General features: G+C 48.8%; 1 protein-coding gene and 2 long non-coding RNA genes across 9 annotated transcripts in view; 2 read left to right on the top strand and 1 right to left on the bottom strand.

Moving 5' to 3' along the window:
- LOC131516305 (protein mono-ADP-ribosyltransferase PARP6) overlaps positions 1-14570 on the bottom strand; it is a 59510-nt gene that overhangs the window by 16984 nt on the left and 27956 nt on the right. Inside the window, exon 1 of one of the 7 annotated variants that reach the window (XM_058737174.1) lies at positions 10348-10479. The exons of 5 other annotated variants lie outside the window; for them this stretch is intronic. The gene's annotated coding sequence lies outside the window, so the exon portion shown is untranslated. Of the gene's footprint in view, positions 1-1298; positions 1397-10347; positions 10480-14570 lie in introns of those variants that run through there. One more of the 7 variants, XM_058737173.1, reaches the window with a different exon arrangement.
- LOC131516311 (uncharacterized) lies at positions 8175-8927 on the top strand. Its single transcript, XR_009263980.1, has 2 exons — positions 8175-8265; positions 8368-8927. It is a non-coding gene; the product is annotated as an uncharacterized LOC131516311 (long non-coding RNA).
- LOC131516312 (uncharacterized) lies at positions 10621-11496 on the top strand. The gene is made up of 2 exons (XR_009263981.1): positions 10621-10981; positions 11356-11496. It is a non-coding gene; the product is annotated as an uncharacterized LOC131516312 (long non-coding RNA).

Genomic DNA, 14570 nt, shown 5'->3' with positions numbered 1-14570 from the left:
CAAGCCCCTCTTCAGCCCTGTCCCTCCTCTTCCTATAAATCTAAGGCACCCTGATATATCATATCACTCTTACAATCTTTCTCCTCCTCCATCCTTGACTTGGTGGCCTCTCTGGGTAGTTCGAGTAGACCATGCATCTAAACCTACCTCTGCTACCTTCGAGAATTGTGATAAAAGCCCAAGAAGCTTTGTGACCAGGTATGAGCAAACCTGTCAGCTACTGAAAATGGATGATTGTCACATTTTAAAAAAAAGGGGGAGGGAGGGGCGCCTGGGTGGCTCAGCGGGTTAAGCATCTGACTTTGGCTTAGGTCATGATCTCACAATTTGTGAGTTCCAGCCCCGCGTCGGGCTCTATGCTGACAGCTCGGAGCCTGGAGGCTGCTTCGGATTCTGTGTCTCCCTCTCTCTCTGCCCCTCCCCCATTCACACTCTGTGTGTGTGTCTCTCTCTCAAAAATAAATAAACCTTTGAAGAAAGAAAGAAAGAAAGAAAGAAAGAAAGAAAGAAAGAAAGAAAGAAAGAAAGAAAGAAAACAAATGGCTACCACCAGTCCTCAACTACAGAAGCCAAAACTTTAAAACTGGGGAAGTAAGATATTGGCTAACTATTCCACATGACAAATGCACTGTTCCCTTCAGTGTGCATTTCCTAACTCTCTAATACAACATACCAGGCAGCAAAATGAAAACATCAACCTTCTCCTCCATGACCTATTTGGTTTTATATCTGTTAACATCTAATACTAGGAGGTATTCCAGTGTCTGTTGAATGACCTTTCAGTGTATCTTAACACCTCTTTGCCGAAGTCAAAGTTCTACCCCCCTTCCCCTCCTTCCCTGAATCTGAAGCACTGAGGAATTACTGAAGGTACTGCCTGGGCAGGCAGGGTTCCTTTACCTGCACTCATGGGGAGTCAGGGTTGCTGCCTGCAGAGCACACAGCGGGTGGGGCTTAGCTAAGTCTGGCTGTGAAGGGAACACTACTGAAGAGATGGCACCAGGGGGCACACGAACCCAGCTGGAACACAAAGGCCTTGCTGTGGCCTCCAAGTGGAGTCACCATCCAGTTTGAGGACTGTATCATGAACCAACTAAGACCTGAATGAATGGGTTGGAGTAACTAACCCCAATCTTCTTAAAAACCATCAGCTGTCAAAAACAAAAACCAACCCTCCTCCCCCCCCCACCACCAAAAAAATCAAAAAATCATCAGCATCAGCTGCCTCTTCTCTAGACCCGAGACATCAGGGTTTCCTTGCAAGGACCTGGCTGGGGCCACTGGTTATTGGGTCATACCTTGTGTTCTCTGGGCTTGGGCTTCCGATGACATAATGCTCTTTTTTTGGCTCAGGGTGGCTCCTTGGCCCCACTTGCAAAGATCGCTCGGAGCTGAGTAAAGTTTGCTCTGCAGAGCTGTACAAGGATCAAGGCAGAAGCTGAGTGTAACTAAAGTTCTTTGGGGCAATGGAAAAAATTACCTTAGTAACCAGGTAGCCAGGTGGTAGCTGCTCCCAGAGGTTCAGCTATGTTACAGAGAAAATACCAAGAAACTGGTAACAGAAACTTTGCAGGTAAAAGTAAGTTCTTACTGGCTCCTCTACGATGCTTTATCTCCTAGTGGAGACCAGATTACCTTCCCTCTAAATTTTCTTTAAGCCTGGGGGTTTACTAACATTTCACTATTCTATATAAGAACCTGGTTGGTTTTGGCTCAGGACTTAATCTCATGGTTCATGAGACTGAGCCCCACACTGCACTCTGCACTGCCAGCACGGGTGCTGCTTGGGATTCTTTCTCTTCCTCTCCCTCTGCCCCTCCCCCACTCACACTGGGGCGTGCTCTCTCTCTCTCAAAATAAACAAACTTTAAAATAAACATACATTTGGGGCGCCCGGGTAGCTCAGTCGGTTAAGCGTCTGACTTTGGCTCAGGTCATGATCTCGCAGTTCGTGAGTTCAAGCCCCGTGTCAGGCTCTGTGCTGATGGCTCAGAGCCTGGAGCCTGTTTCGGATTCTGTGTCTCCCTCTCTTTCTGACCCTCCCCCATTCATGCTCTGTCTCTCTCTGTCTCAAAAATAAATAAACGTTTGGGGCGCCTGGGTGGCACAGTCGGTTAAGCATCCGACTTCAGCCAGGTCACGATCTCGCAGTCCGTGAGTTCGAGCCCCGCGTCAGGCTCTGGGCTGATGGCTCGGAGCCTGGAGCCTGTTTCCGATTCTGTGTCTCCCTCTCTCTCTGCCCCTCCCCCGTTCATGCTCTGTCTCTCTCTGTCCCAAAAATAAATAAAAAACGTTGAAAAAAAAATTAAAAAAATAAATAAATAAACGTTAAAAAAAAATTAAAAAATAAAATAAAATAAACATACATTTAACTGGAAAAATATCTACCAAAATATTAACAGCATATCAGCTGGTGATAGGATTACAGCAAATTTTTGTCTTCCTTTTACTAATTTACCCGTAATGAAATATTTCCATATTAAGAAAAATGGCAACTGTACCTCTCCTGAAAATGATAACATTTATAAGTTTCCTGGTAAAAGTGTTGGAATTAAAAGGGTTAGAAGCTTCTGGTTTTATTAATCAACCACTGCTCTATGCATTTCAGGAATACTCTGCTTAAACGGGGCAGAGGTGAGATAACACAGCTTAGGCCCTAAGTTAATAAAGTCCGCAGGACAATTCTATGCAAAAAAACCTATTAGTCACGCACCCAATTCCAGCAAACTTTTTTTCCTGTTTAGTCTGTCCTCAATCTTTACGGCAAAATCTTTGTGAAAGGGATGTTCCGGTACAGAAGGGCTGTCTCCAAGGCCAGGAGCAGATACAATTATATTGGGCTCAAACAATAATCCTATGTCACCATGTCAAGTTAAATCTGAGCTTTTGCAAGCTCTGATCTTTTGCTCACCCAGGCTATTAAACACACAAAAAATAACAAATGAAAATCTGTTTGGCATTTGAGCGCATTTACATGCCAGCAATAAAAAAAAAAAAAAAGCCTGCTTGTCCAGACTCCTGTGCGGTATCTCAACATGTCCTTAAAGACCCCTACCAAACCAGAGAACTCAGGTCTCATCCCCAGGTCACCGGCAGGTCTCCTGCCTCAGGCTCTGCCCCAGAGCCTCCTTTGCTGGAGGGTCAGGGATCTGCTGCCAAGGTCCTCCACGAGCCTCTCTTGAGCGCAAGCTGCCCACCCTGCCAACCACCTAACCGGAGTTCTTCCTAAACACCCTTCGACTGTCCCCTAGCCCCAGGATGGCAGCCCCAGCCCGGTTTCTCGGGGCGGGCCTCTGGGAAGAGCTCCCCGCCCCTCAGGCTGGACAGTGCCCGCCAGGACATGCAGCCAGGCCAGTGCCCGTCTGACTCACTACTGCATCCTCCTCCTTGGGAGGCAGACACGTGCGCAGCCAACCTCCAGCCAGCAGTGGAAGCCCGGCGTACCCACTGATGGTGGCAAATGCTGTGCTCGGGTGCGGGAACCTTACTCGTGAGCACGAGCCCCTGCAGTAGGATCTTCCTCACAGCCATTTCTCCTCTGTGAGAAAGGAGACAGCGTCAGAGCCTCAGTGCAGGCTGAGGGGCTGGAGTAGCTACGCTCACAGCTCAGCTCCATGCACCCCTCCTCCCACCTCTCCTTCTCGTCTCCAGCAGCTCCTGGTTCTCTAGCTTCATTCGTGCCAGAAACGATTCTTTGGCCGCTATCCAGAAACCAGAGCAGGAAGGAGCATCCAAAAAATACGACATGCCTCTTCTTAGAGCCAGTACTGTTGGCGAGTTGTGCCGGGAAGGCTTCACGCTTCGCCAATTCTTTCACAAAGGCCCAAATCATTCTGCCCTAGTAAACCAACCTGGCCCATGGGCCTGTATGTGCATAACCCAATTTTTAACCAGCCAGGGCACTCTGCACCAAGTGTGTCCTGATGCCAAACCTCACCACACAGAGTAACCCAATTATGATGGCACCTGGTGCCCCCGATTGTGTTCCCTGCTCTGACATCAATTTGCTATCTGCACCTCCAGGTCAGCATGACAAAGGCCTTTCAATTCCCCAATCTTCAGACAAGGTGTCCAGGCCAGCCTGCTCTCTAGGAGCTCTCTTCCTAGATGCCAGAGCAATAGAAATCCCAAGACTGGCCCTAATCTGACTATGACAACACCGACATCAAAATAGGTGCCGGGCCACCTACAGAACCTAGTAAGGTCTAGAATGAATGGCTGTTTGTCCTTATATTCACTTACAGTAATGATATCATGTATTTACATATGGAGTAGGGTATGGAGGAAAAGACATTTCTAGCTAAGAGATGTGAATCTTAAGTCCAATCTACCCTCAGCAGGCCCAGTAATAGAAAGCCAAGTCTAGTTTACCTGGTTACTTACATAAAACAAAAATGAGCCCCCTTGCAGGTTCAAGTAAAATTCCCTTGCTTTTATTTATTCAGGGCTACAACTAAGGGACTTATACTTTACAAGCAGGGGCCTAAGGTTCTATTTCAAACTTGAGTGTAAAGAGGGCACTAAGGCAGACACAAAATGGGCCCACCCCCCAAAGGACCACTCAACTCCAGGGCAGCTAAGTCCCAAGTCAGAGAAACATCCCACGTCCTCGTTTGACCACAGATGCTCAGAGCAGAGAACTGGTTTCAGCCTGAAGGAGGAAGTCCGGAGGAAGCTTTTGTTGTCCTGTGTTATGATGTCTCCTTACTAGGTTAAAATAATGAGGCAGTGTTTTAGGGTATGATATTCATACTCTGGAAGCAGCAAGGGACCTGGAACCCTGTAGTTTAGGGCCCAAGTCAGAGACAACCAGGACGGGTGACAGCCTCCAGAGTGAGGCATTAGCTCAGCATTTAAAGGAAGAGCTGCCCTGCATCACAGTTGGAGGGAGGAGAAGGGGGAAAGGGGAGATGGGAGGAGGAATGGCAGGACCAGCTCTCTAAGAGCACTGACCTAGTTTGTATGACTGGTCTTCCTACAGTGACCTTCACAGATTTGCTTCTATTTTATTTTGAACTAAGGAAAAAAAATAATTAACAGCTGTATTTCTACCACCCAGAACTGACTACTAACAGCCAGAATTTTAGGCTTAAAAAAAAAAAAATGCATTTTGTAGAGTTCATTTTCCCTCCACCCCCACACCCCTCCAACCCTTCCACAGCCTGTCACGAACTCTGACACCCAACTACTGTCAGGAATTTTCTATCCTTCTAATTCATTTAAGTGTCACTATATCTATACCAACCCCCATGATATTGTTTTCTACAATGTTCTAAGTAGTATACTGTTACAAACAAACAACTTGCATTTTTCAGCACATTTAAGACCTATCTGGTGGGTACATAAGATCTGGTGAATTCATATGAACTGCTGTCCTAGTCCACTACATGACTAGATCATTTACTTATGTATTATGTATTCTCTTACTGGTTGGCCATCCTCCTCCTCCCACTGAATCAATTTTTCCACCATTAATCAGTATAAAGACAACTCTATCCTAGTACATGGTTCCTTGTGCAAATGTGAACTCCTCTCTCTGTATTTCCACAAATGGAATTTATGAGTCACGGGGTATGTTTATTTTCTCTTTTACTAAATATCGTTGAACTGCTCTCCATTTACAACCAACCAGTAATGTGAGCTCCTGCCCTCTTATACCTCTGCCCAACATTCAATATTGTGAGAGCTTTAAAATGTCCATCCATGTGATAGGTTTATTAACCTGCTTTCTAATGTAGTAACAAAAGAGGGATACCAGATATCCAAAGTCTCTACTTCCCTACCTCTAACTAGATCAAAGCTCCCAGGGCTCTTCCAAAAGTGTCCATGATTTTGTCTCCTATACCATGACTGACTCACTTACTGGGTAATTCTCTTGCACTCATCACTGGAAACCAGGAAGACACCAACTGTCTAAAATTAAATAAATACTATCTGTAGGTTGATTTCAAAGGCTTGGAAGGAACGGGGGCCTTTTCACAGAACTTTTTGGACTGCATCAGCTAAGCTGGGTGCTATCATAGCTGGTCTTGGCATCTCCACCCCAGAGCCCCTGCCTAACATCCAAAACAAGGCTTGCTGGCATCAGGAGAGAGAGGCTTAGAGCTCCCCAAAAGCTTCTCCGATGGACAGAAGTGGGGGAGGTAAGTCTCAGAGGCCACCGGAGGTACTGCAGCCTGGCTTGCCCTCCTACGTGCAGACCAGCACAAACCACTGCAGGGGCGGGGCCAGGCTGCTTGGTGGCCCTGCCAACCTTCTGAACTGAGCAGTCAGACCGGGAGGCAAAAAGGCCCAACAGAGGTTGCATGGCACCATCCACTACGCACCCCGGCTCACTGTCCCCAAAACAGCTTCTCTAACAAAGCCCCAAATAATCAGACTATTCATTTATCTAGCCTAAGACTGGCTTTTGGTGAAAAATCCAAGTTCCCAGAAAGTATGCTAGTATTAAGAAGAGTCTTCCCTTAGCTCTGTTCCTATCTGTACCAGAATTGAGGTTTAAAATGATGACTCAGAAAAAATTAAAAAAAAAAAAAAAAAAGAAAAAGGGGCGCCTGGGTGGCGCAGTCGGTTAAGCGTCCAACTTCAGCCAGGTCACGATCTCGCGGTCCGTGAGTTCGAGCCCCGCGTCAGGCTCTGGGCTGATGGCTCGGAGCCTGGAGCCTGTTTCCGATTCTGTGTCTCCCTCTCTCTCTGCCCCTCCCCCGTTCATGCTCTGTCTCTCTCTGTCCCAAAAATAAATAAAAAAACGTTGAAAAAATTAAAAAAAATAAAAATAAAAATAAAATGACTCAGGGTCCTGTAAGACCAAAATATACATACATATATATATATACACATATATACACACATATATATACATATATACGTATATACATAGACACACACACACACACACACACACACACATATATTTATATATATTTTTTAAGTAATCTCTATGCCCAACATGGGGCTCAAACTCACGACCCCAAGATCAAGAGTTGCATGCTCTACTGACTAAGCCAGCCAGGCACCCCTCCTGTAAGACCTTTTACCAAATCACTTAAACATCTCACAAGACCCTCGACAAGGTTGCAAGAAAACTCTGCTCACACTGGCAACTCATTCTTGTGATGTAACAACCAACTGAGATTTGACTGTGGACGTTTGGAATGATTCAGAAATTAAATGTCAAATGAGTCATTTTCCCCTACCTAGAGCGGTCTTAGCTCTTGGCTAAAATAACACATCCTGACATGTCTTCACACAAGCTGAAGCAAAATAAATTAGAACCAGTTTAGGGTGAGTTGATAATGGACGGGTTGCGTTTTTTATACTTTCTAGCTCATAGTCATTTCCTCATTTCTTCCATTGCCTCAACATTAAGAAACGGCTTTAAGAAATAAAATGACTTTTCCTGTGACCCCCCCACCCCCACCCCCATTAATGTCACAACATTCAAGGCACAGAAGCAACTCCCTACAAGGTGCTAGCTGTTTGGAGTCCCAGCTACCAAATTTGCCAAGTCACTGGCAAATTATTGGATCTTAGAGACCCAATAATGCTTTTTGCTACACTATGAATTCAACACTAAAATTCTAATGCAGTACTTAGAAGTGTAACTTCACTCAGAAGTGAGTTCAAGGACATTCTTTCAGTGATCATTATTCATGACCATTACAGCCCTCCTCCCACAAAGGGAGCCATGGCCCCAGAGTAGTCTCAGGAATGCAGGGACACAGGCCACATTACTTGGGCCCGGGGTTCTGCCATGCTGCACCCTAAGGTCTTAGGGCAGTACAGAGAGCCGGGGGACCTGGACAACTATTTTTCATTTAGTCGAAACCATTTTTAACTTGGGGGAAACACATGCTTCACTGTTTGACTCACTGAATAGGGAGAAGGGACTTTTTAAACCTGTGAAGACCACAGTGCAGTTTCCCACTCACCCAATGAAGAGAATTCTCTCAAAAGCAGATAAGTTGAAAGGTTGAGTCATCTTCCCCACAGAGGACCCCCCTCCACCACAGACCTGGTGCTGGGTTACATACCTTCCCCTCAGAACAGCCCCACTGCATTTCCCAACAGCATCCTCAGGCCAACAGGAGAGTGAATTATTTGCTAATAATGCTGCAGAGCAGAAGTCCTGACCTAGGCTAGCCTCTGTACCCCAGGAGTGACCACACCCTCAGTACTGCCAACAGGAGGCTGCAGTCCCTGCCTGGGATCCTAACCTCCACTCACCAGCTGGTAAAGCAAGCCCTAGAACTCCACCTGGCGTAGGTGGGGATAACAGTGAAGATTTCAGTTTATAAGTTTGTTTCTACTCTTCTAGCCAAACATCAATTGCTGAAATTCTGCCTCCTTGCCTTCCTTCCTCTGCAGGTCCCTATTCTCAGGAGATCAAAGAGCCACTGCAGCAAGTAGAGAGCTGCAAGGTAACATTATTAGTTACTTGTAAACAGTGTACCAAGATGCCTTAAGGGATTGGTTTCCAGGAGATGTCTGCATTTTAATCATGGCTCCAAAGATTAACTAGGAATACGTGTTTGGGTATGGCATGGAGAAGATGATCCCTCATGCTCAATTACGGTTTAAGTAATTGTGCTCAGCGAACGAAGAATACATTGGAAGGCATTTCTCCTGGACATCTCACTAGAGATCAGACACTGTGCGGAGTATTCACCATATATTCATGTAACTGGGTATATAGTGACCAATCCTTTCAACCATTAGGAGGAAAATGTTACTCCCAGTTTATACATGGGAAACTGAGGTCCTGGGGCTGAATTCTCTCTCTCATTCCAGATGTTAATGAGTCGAGCCCGATTCTAAAAGCCCATTAACTTTCCAATGCCTCTGTCCATCATGCCTGGACTTTACCCATCAGGCTCACGTGGACAGGAGAGGATCAATGTCCTAGGTTTGAAGAATACAGATAAAAACCAAGGGATGCCTTTCCATGACTGGACTTTTAAATAACCTTACTACTGGAAGGTACTTTTCTGCTTCAAACCCAGTTTGTGATGCCACCTCGTGTGGCCTTTCTCCATCCCTCACCCAACAGGAAGCGATCCCTTCCTCGCAGCAGTTACCACTGTTGGTTCCCTAATCACATTATGAGCTTTGTGGGCTATGACCTTTCTGGTCATAGAAAAACAGCTTAGCACACAGAGATTTTATTAAGTGAACGCGGTACGTGGCGTCAAGCTCTTGACATATTTCTATTCTGACCATAACCTGCTCCCACCCAGCCCGAGATCTCTGTGTTCTGAAACCGGGGAGTATGTGTTCAGCGAGGTGAGGCAGAAGCGAGGCTGCACCGGTCCTGCGGAGGGGCGGGGCGGGTCCCGGTCCGCTACTTGCAGCCCCGCCGCGGCAGGAGGGAGCGCCGGGACCCCCCCCCGGAGCCAGCGCGGCGAATCTGGGCGGCCCCAAATAAGAATGCGCCACAGGGGCAACCACCCTTTCCTCCCCATGCAGCGGGAAGGCCGAGGGTTACATAACCTTCCAAATGGGCCGCTGGCCGCCGCTGCATCCCCCGGCGGCACGGGAACCGGCCCAGCCCATCCGCAGACCACTGCGATTAGGGCCGTGAGCTGGGGATACGGGCCCGGGGCTCCAGGAACCAGGCGAGAAAGCGGGGTGGCAAGGAGGGGGGGTGCAGGCGGACGTGACCAGAACAGAGGGGAGGGGCGAGGACCCGGGCTGAGCGAATCAGAGAGCGGAGGAGAGGGATGCGGAGGAGCGGACGTGACCAGAATGGAGGGGGAGGGGCGGGACCAGGGCATGAATGGGGGAAGGGGCAGGCACGAGGGGGGACAAGGACGCGGGAAGAGCACGCGAAGCTGAATGGAGACTGCACGGGGGGGGGGGGGGGGAGCTAGGGAACGGGTTTCGAGGAGAGATTACAAGGAAAGCATCCGAATGAGGGCGGCAGGGCCGGGCTGAGGGCCCAAGGAGGGGGAATGGTACAGTATTAAGGGGCCAGGGGAGGAGGCGAGCAGATGAGCAGGGGGTGAGGGAGGAAAGGAAGGAATCCGAGGAGGGAATACTGGAAGGAAGGCGAGGATGGAAGCAGATCGAGAAGAGGGAGGCGAGGATGGGACCAGAATGGGGGTGAGCACTGGGGCAGGGGAGGGCCGGCTGTGGAACAAACAAGAGCTGGGGGGTCTGGGGGCTCTGACGAGCAGACCCTAGGCGCGAGCTGGCTCTCTCTCCCGACTTCAACCGGGTGCAAGATGCCCAGGACCCTGCGCCGGCCCCAGTGTAAGTGCCCTGAGTGCGCAGACGGCCGGGAGTCCGCACTAGCCGGGTGCACGGAACCCTGGTGGGAACGGATGGCCCAGCCTCTGCCCCGCTCACCTCCGGCGCGCTCCCACTCGAGCTGCAGTGCGGCTGCAGAAAGGTCTGGACGCTCGCGACGCGACGCTGCTGTGCGGGAGTTGGCCGCTTGAGCCCCAAGGTTATCCAGGCTGCAGCCGCCGCAATCCCTCCGCCGCCCCGCCCCGCACCCAATCCTGGCTCCCGGCTCGCCGGGCCCCGCCCCTCCGCTTCCTCGCGGGGCGCAGTCACCTTCAGGAGGAAGTGCCGCGGCACCCAACGCGCTGCCAGGTTGCCCTTTAGGGGAGGACTACATTCCGTGGCGGAAGGACACGTTACATAAAAGTCTCGGCGTGAACGGTCTGCGCAGGCCAATGAGGAAGTGGCGAGGCAGCGGGGCCCGCCCCGGGAGCTCCGGGGACCTCCCTCCCAGACCCCCGGGGCCACCACCTGTTGCTGCCAGATTGGAGTGCTGGACGAGGGCTCTTCTCTTGACCCTCGGCCCAGGCTGCCCCAGCTGTCCTGGCCTAACCGGGCAGTGCGAGATTTATGGATCCTCGGCAGCATTCCCCCAGCCCTGTCCTGCGACTCCCCATCCCTCCGGGTGCCCGCCCCAGCACACACCTCGGAAACCGTGCCGCACAGGCAGTTAGGGAGCCCGAGATGGGATCAGAAGGTGCGGAGAGATAGAGACTCCTGGGACGGTTGGAGGTCGCCTTCGGAAGGGCTCCCGCAATGGAGCGGGGTTAGGGACGACGGGGGAGGGCGGAGTGTGCGTGGAGCGGGAGCGCGAGGCCTTTTTGTTCTTAGGGCTACAAGAAAGGACTATTTGGGGCCAGGTGAATACTTTAGTTGGGGCTAGGATCCTGCAGAGCGAAGGCCTGAGAGTAGAAAGCGAATAGAAGGCATTAATATTAGTGTAGAAGTGACCATCAGGAAATATCAAGTCAGAATGTTAGAGTTGATAAACTGCGGGAATCAGCACTTTTGTTTTCAACCTCATGTATTTAAATCAATATTGTTAGAGCTTTTCTTACACTTTTCTCCAAGGTATTTCCCGACTTTCCGAGGGCTAGTCAACAACCAATGATGAAGGCAGTTTATCAATGAAACAGCTGTTAATTCTTGCCTTCATGAAGCCAAGTTTTGAGAACAGATACAACGCTGCCTCATTAAAAATCGTTAAGACCATATTCTCTTAGGGTCTTTCCTTTTCCTGGAAAACTAGACAATGGATGTGACTTGATCAGGCAGACACCTGCCTTGCCCTGAATCAAAGGCCTTCCATTCCGCTTTCCTGTTAGTTCAGATAAGCTGGGACCAGAAAGTGACAGCCTAAAAGTGCGTTTTTGTTTGCCACAGAATCCTTTAATTTCTTCTGGAAGCCTTTGCTGGTCCCCTTGGTTGTAGATGGGAAGTTGGTTGGCCCTGAGCTAAGGACGAACTAAAAACAGTGGTGAACAACAGTGGGGGGTGGAGGTGTCAGTGATCTGGCCAGTGCTAGACTATGTTGCATTTTAAAGTCCTAAATCTAGATACACTCCCAAGATTGAAATGCACAGGTATTAAACTGGAGAGTTATAAAAATGCTGTCCATGAAACTCTGGCAGAGATGAATCCAGCATATCCTTGCTCGGGTTTAGATGCATAGTGAAAATCTGTCACATGGAGTTTAAGGTGATTGTCATTGTTTTGCCAAAAAGCAGCATAGTATATAAGAAAGTTTGGATTCCATCTTCTCTTCTTTCCAGTTCCACTTATTAGCCCTATGACCATATCCTATAATTCAATATGTAAGGGCCCAGTTCCTTAAAAGTAAATTGAAGGGGTGCCTAGATGACTCAGTCATTAAGCATCTGACCTTGGCTTAGATCATGATCTCACGGTTCATGAGTTCAAGAGCCACATCAGGTGAGCTTGAGCCCTGCTTTGGGTGAGCATGAGCCCCACTTAAGGTGGTAAGTAAAAAAAAAATGAGCCCCACTCTCTCTCTCTCTGTCTCTCTCCCTGCCTCTCGCTCACTTGTGCCCTCTCTCTCTCAAACAACAACAAAGTAAATTGAAGACAATGCCTGCTTCATAGGATGGGGTTTGATCAGATGATATATGTGAGTGAGTACAGCATGGTGCCCAACAGGCATCCCCTTTTTGGGGAATTGACCTTGTGGAGGATTATCCTTATGATTAGTGCCAGAACATCGTTCAGAATGCAAGGAACTCTGTTTGCCTTCTCTTGATCATCTTGAATCCCCATTCCTTTGACCCAGCAACAAGTATCCCCAGGGCTACATGAACCTGGGGGAAGCTGACAGCCAGTCCTTCCATTAAGCTCTCTGAACTGGAAGGATGGGAGGGGGTGCTGTAGGTTCAACGGACTGGGGGGAGTGTGAGGGTATAGACTGCTTTGTTACCTGTTGGATTCATGGCCACAGGACCACAGAATCTGGGATTAAATCTGGTCTCTTGAAGGTCATTTGGAGTCCCTCATGGGGTATGTCTGCAAATGGTACTGGACCCAACTCCTGTGGCCCTGGTGAGGGAGGGTGATATTTACAGGCTTTACCATTACACGACCTCATGAGGTAAAATGGCAGTGTTCTCTCTCAGGCCAATACAGATTTCCAGGGCAGCCCATTGACCCCGAAAGTCAGGTTAAAGCAGAAGTGCTTATCACTTTGGATTTTATATGCCCTTTCCAGAGCCAGACCAAGTAGACTTAATTTATTCTATGCCTTCCTTCAGATTCCCAAGAGCTCTTCAGGCTCATCAGGGTGACACAAAATCTTAATTCCAGAGTTCCTCCACAGAAAAACCCTGGAAGGAAGAGAAAGTTGGCCTTTTGAAATCAAGAGTAAAGAGAGAACAGGTTTTCTGTGTCGGAAGGGGAAGGCTTCACATAGGAAAACACATGGAGGTTGGTTAGGACAGATATAGGTATGGGAAGGCATTCCAGGGGATAGTAACAGTAAAGAATATTTTCTGAATGCAACTGTGTATCTAGGTCCCCCCCTCCTCAGGATATGCCTCATCAGCAGTTAAAAGCAGAAGGGAGGAAGCTTGAGGAGTCCTTGTTCATTCCAGTGGAAGTACTGCCTCAGCCAAGGTGACCCAGTCGGCCTGTGTGACTCACTGCAAGTCTTTCTCTAGCCCAAAACTGTTAGGACTCACAGGACAAAGCCTCCCTAGGATACTTTAACCCTATCCACCAAGCCAGTCCCATGGAGGCCCTGTCTCCTTCTTTTTCCCTGCAAGTGTAGCCACAGCTAGGCTGCCTAAGATGCAAGTGGGATTGTAAGCAGACCCCTTCCCCCAAAGTAACCAAGACTTGGAAGACGAAGAAAAGCATCAGTGAACAATGGATCATGTGCTCCCTTCCTCAGGAATTCCTCCTGTTGCAGTTCAGTCACACTCTGCTTTTCACTTGGCACCTTACCTCTAGTCTTCATCTCCATGTTTACTGGCTACCAGACAACCTGACCCACTTAGCCCAGAAAGGACGGCTAGGACTAAGGAGACTTCAGTCTCTCTCCTAGACAAAATAATTTTTGTAGGTAATGCTTTAACTTAAAGGATGGCATCTTTGGCCCCATTGCAGGGGGTGTGGTTCTGAAATATCTGTGGAAAGTCCCACACTCCAGAGAGAATGAAGCTCCTTCAGATGAACCGGAGCCTACTTTTATTCCCACTGCTTCCGGGGGAATTGTGTGACCTGCGAAGCTTCCTCCCCACCACTCTCAAACTTGTCCCAGAAGCTGAGACATCTCCCAAACCTCCACCTCCCAATCCATCCTGAGAAGCTGTTAGGTAACCCAGTTATGACTCAGCACCAGACTCTTTCCTCTCTCTCCCTACTGGCCAGAGTGAAAGGCAGAACCAAGCACAAGGCTCCTCCCCTATGGATGGCCACATCCTCACCACAAACTGAGTCAGGACCACACCCTGCCTGGATGGAAAATTACCATGAGAAGGAAGAAGGTTAAATTCCAGGAGTTTTCAAGTTCTCAATACAGAAATCATGGCCATCTACTCTCCACCTGGAACTAATTGAGGAAAATAGTTCTTTTCCTGGCCCTCGCCCTAAGTATGTCCAGGTAGAGACGAAGTAAGGCTGCTTGCGCCCAGGACCATGTGAAGTAGGAGGCCACAGTCAACCTACGTGTGCAGTATCTGTAATAACCTTGGCCTCTGTGAAGGAGGATCTCTGGTTCAGACCTGGCTTTCACAAGCCCCACCTCCGCGGTAGGCAGCCCTGAGTGGGAGAAAGAG

Source organism: Neofelis nebulosa, chromosome 7 (genome assembly GCF_028018385.1).
Source record: "Neofelis nebulosa isolate mNeoNeb1 chromosome 7, mNeoNeb1.pri, whole genome shotgun sequence".
In the NCBI taxonomy this organism is placed as follows: domain Eukaryota; kingdom Metazoa; phylum Chordata; class Mammalia; order Carnivora; family Felidae; genus Neofelis; species Neofelis nebulosa.
Note: the sequence above shows the minus strand (reverse complement) of the source record. Positions and strands in the feature narration are given on the sequence as shown.